This window comes from Platichthys flesus, chromosome 23 (genome assembly GCF_949316205.1).
Source record: "Platichthys flesus chromosome 23, fPlaFle2.1, whole genome shotgun sequence".
NCBI lineage: Eukaryota > Metazoa > Chordata > Actinopteri > Pleuronectiformes > Pleuronectidae > Platichthys > Platichthys flesus.
The window spans coordinates 13821741-13826078 of record NC_084967.1 but is presented as its reverse complement, the minus strand read 5'-3'; the positions used below and the strand labels follow the sequence as shown (position 1 = coordinate 13826078).

Here is a 4338-nt window from a genome sequence, read left to right as displayed (position 1 = left end):
GTGCGATTTTTCTGATTAATGATTCCATAATTCTTATTTTTCAAGTTCCAGTTTGAGATCCAAATCTTTCCAGAGGTTTGCTGGTATAAACCAATAGAATTGTTAGATTGAGGGATGATGATGTGTATTTTGTTCTGCTGCAAGAATTGAAAAAATATCGATGGGAGCGTTGTACGTTGGGATGACAAGAAGTTTGAGTATCAGTGAAGGTGGAAGAGGAAAGAGTTTGGGCTGACAAGTTAATTCAGAGCCCTCAAGTGGTGAATGACGACACGTTCAAGATGAATAGATTAAGGTTAAATTAGGGTTAGAGTTGGGTTCAGGGAAAAGGTTAGAGAAGTACTATGGTTTGTATTCAATTCTCTAAAAAGACAGAGAGCATAGAGGATAGGTTCAATAATATATACAATAATCTGATGATTATAATCTTACTATAGTTTTAATTTTACACTAGAATAATGAGAATAATCTTGAAGAAATATTAAACTGTCAATAGCGTCAATAGCAGCAGAGTCAAAAAGCTGTTATCTGAGTGACACTATAAAATATAAATATATATATAAGACAGACGTGTGGAACTCACTGTCATGGCTCACAAAAGCTGCGATATGGGCATGAACCTGCGGATGGTGAATCGGCCTGAAAAATACAATGTACATGTATTAAAAGATCCTACAGCTGCATGATGATGATGATTCGCTGCCTTAACGTGGAGCCGATCTGTTTCTTACTACCCCACAGTGATGTGCAGATTTCCTGCCACCTTGTTGACGTACACGTTTCCGTGTATCCTTCAGCCATTGAGCGGCTCTATAGATGTACCCTCCCTACACACACACACACACACACTGACATACACACACACTCCCACTCCCATTTATCAAGAGCTATATGATATAAGAAAAATGTATCTGCACATGTGACACTGATCGTGGAGGCAGAACGGTGGGAGCTCCTTTCAGCAGAGTTTTGTACAGGACTTCCTGAAGAGCGTGCTCCTCTCTCAGCCGGCTCTGGATGAGGAGCAGGGTCCTGAATGTAGGTTTGAAAACTGTCACTAACTTTGTAGAAGTACAACACTTGAAACACGAGAATTAGGTTAAGAGAACATATGTGGAATCCAAAGGTTAAAAGCTGATTAGTTATATTTTACTATTGCTCTGGGACTTGAAATCCGGTGCTTCCTTAGTGATCTTATGGATTCTCCCCTTTGCCACAGTCTTTGTTGAGGAGTCAGGTCGTTCATAACCTGATCAAACACACAAAGAAACAAAGTCAGCAGTGAAAAGCAACATTTCATTAAACTGGAACAGAAACTCTGCATATAAAATGTGTGAGACTCACTGGTTCGTACTGGAGGCCGCTGGATGTGATCTTGGTCTCGGCCAGATCCAGAATATCTGCTCCCACATCTGGAACCAAACGTTAATATAACTAATAACTAATAGATCAATATATATATGTATAACTGGTTTCTGTGTGTGAAAAAAAAACAAAGGTTAAAAAACTCACGCTGGCATTTCATGGCAACTGTGATGTCGAGGTTTATTCTCAGTTGACTGTGAATGAGTGAAAGTAAGTCAGTTCTACGATAACATCCTGGTCGATGTTATAGTTATTAGCAATGCAACATAAAAATAAAAATGAGTTAATTGTGTAATTTATGTAAACACACCTGGAGAAATCTTTGTCCACTGAGTATTCGTATTCCATCAACATGTCTCGATAAACAAAGAACTCCAAGGCGGTGAGAAGAGCCATCGCACAAAACGTTATCAGCGACATTGGGGATGAGACACAACAGTGACTACAGTCCCTCATATCTTTATTATTATTCATATTATATTTATTTCAGAAGGGCTCTCCCACCTTTTCCCCCCCGAAGCTGACGTCTCCAACTAGCTCTCTGACACTTTGGGGGAGGCGTCTAGCTCCCTCACCAGGCTCAGTGCTTTCCTCCTGGACAGACGCCTCATGTTCGGGTTCAGGACGCGTCTCCTCCTCCTCGTCCTCCACCGACAAAGAATCAGAGTACATCAGGGTTACAGGCAGGATCTGACCTCTGACCTCTGAGCTGATAACTGCTCATATTGAGGATGCAAATATTCACTTTAGGGGGAAAACAGTCAGTGCTTCAGTTCTAAGAGAATACATTTAATCGATATATCCATTCGCTCAGATCTAATAACATCACATCATCAAAATCTTACCCATTCATAAAATGTAGTTAGTATTGGTCTAAATATCACATTACTGGTTTTAGTACTGGTCTAAACACCATGACATATTATTGCTCTGATATCCCGTTATCATAAACTGAATTTATGGATCACTTCAAATTAAAGACACAGAAAATGACAAGTAACCCAAATAACAGACCCACAGAACATCTGTGTTTAAATATATATATAAAAATAAATATACTGTGCCCCCCCCCCCCAGCACCGTTACTTCTTACATGTTATGATCATGCAGTACATGTCTTACCTGTGTTATCATTTGTCGTCATGTGTCATCACGTGTTTCAGTGTTTTGAGGATCCTCACCAGTTTTCATCTTGTCTCTATTTCTTCATTATGATGCCAGTTACTCACGGGGGCGCGCTCCTCTCTCTGTCCTTGTTTGGGGATTAAAGCGTGACGTCAGAGTTTGTATAACGTGCGCGCACAGCGGGAACGCGCACCGAGCAGTGTCGACACCCAGTCAGCAGGTGGCGGTGTAACACAAAACTAGTAAAGAGTGATATAACTGTTTTTCTTGAACATTTTTAGAAATGAATTAAATTAAACGTTAAACTATCTTTATTAAAGCTATATTATATTAATTTAACAATTTATTACTATAACATAATATATATCTGTATTATATTATTATATTATATTGTATTAAGTTGTCTTTCTGTGAAATGTCTGATATAAGTCGGCCTGTTACACTTTGTCCTTTGAAAAGAGCTGATATAATTCCATTTAGATTATATAATTGTGCAAACCACTGTCAAACTGATCAAATTTAAATCTAAAACCATGCTTTTCCAATGAAATGTAACTGGTCTTTTCTGAGGTTAATGATGGCTGCTCTAATAAGTAGAAGTTGTGCACGTTTATCCATCAGCAGTGACACAGACCCATCTTGAGAACCTCTGACCTCCACTTACAAGAGGCAATTAACTTCCAGGAGCAGTGTTTACAGGCATGTGTGGATCTGCACACCAGAGGTGAAGCTGCTGGACTAACGGGAGAGAGAACAGCGAATGTGAAGACATGATAACAATCAGTTAAAACCAACTGGTGAGGTGCTGGCTGCTATTGTCACCTGAGGACAAAGGAGATGTTTACGTCTTGCTGCAGGCCCAGACTGCACCAAAGAAAAAAAAACAATACAGACGCAAACCTGCAGACGAAACCAGTGAATCACATGTGTCGCTCGCCTGTGCAATCAGAGCTCATGAGTCTGTGCATGCATGCACCAGAGCTGCTTGACTATGCAGAGCAGCACAGATGGGTGTGTGGGGGGATGGGTGCTGTCAGCTCACAGATCAAGCTGTGGGTCGGTGGTCCCATTGCTATTCACCGCACAAGCACGTAGGGCATGTCAGACACGCTCCATGGAGACATACCAGGGCTGGATTTGGTTGTGTTTTGGTTCTCCTGTGATGCTCTGGGATATTCTGTCGCTCTTTGCATGATGAGAAGTGTGAGAACGGCAGGAAGATAAACTCTGCACATTTTCTGCTGAGAGAGCTGCTTTGGCTTGTGTGACACATTTATGGTTATATCATATCAGCTGTGTTTATAGGTTGCAGATAAGTCTGTACTGCTGCTGCACATTTACATGCCGGTTCCGTAAATCAACTAGATCCGTTTTTACACCTTCTTTCAACAGTTGTATTTGCTTTTTGTACATTTTCACTGAATTATCCTCTTAATTTGTATAACACAAACGGAGGCTCTTTATTGTCATTGTTTAGTCATAACTTTTAATCACTTGTTTACCTTTGTTTAACTTGCTTTTGAATTGTGTCTAATTATTTTCTCTTTAAGTGCTTGCTGTTTCATTTTTTAATAGTACAGTATCTTGTAGCTGGGGTTTGAGAGGCGCTATATGAAAAGTTATTATTATTATGATTATAATTGGGATTCTTATTAATATTATTATTATCATTAACTAGCTGCAGTAGCTGTTCCAAGCTCTGGAGTTTCTTCCGTACTACTGTATTACTTCCTACTAATATTACTTATCTATTACAGACAGTTTTACAATATAGTGTCACTTTTTATTGTCTGTGAGCCAGATGTGTGTAAACAGTCTGTGGTGCAAAGAGAAGTTTGTGTGTCATCC

At 39.7% G+C, this 4338-nt stretch overlaps 1 pseudogene; it reads right to left on the bottom strand.

Annotated features, from left to right (window-relative positions):
- Window positions 1-355: 355 nt before the first annotated feature.
- Window positions 356-1976, bottom strand: LOC133949179 (endoplasmic reticulum-Golgi intermediate compartment protein 2-like; annotated as a pseudogene).
- Window positions 1977-4338: the final 2362 nt, after the last annotated feature.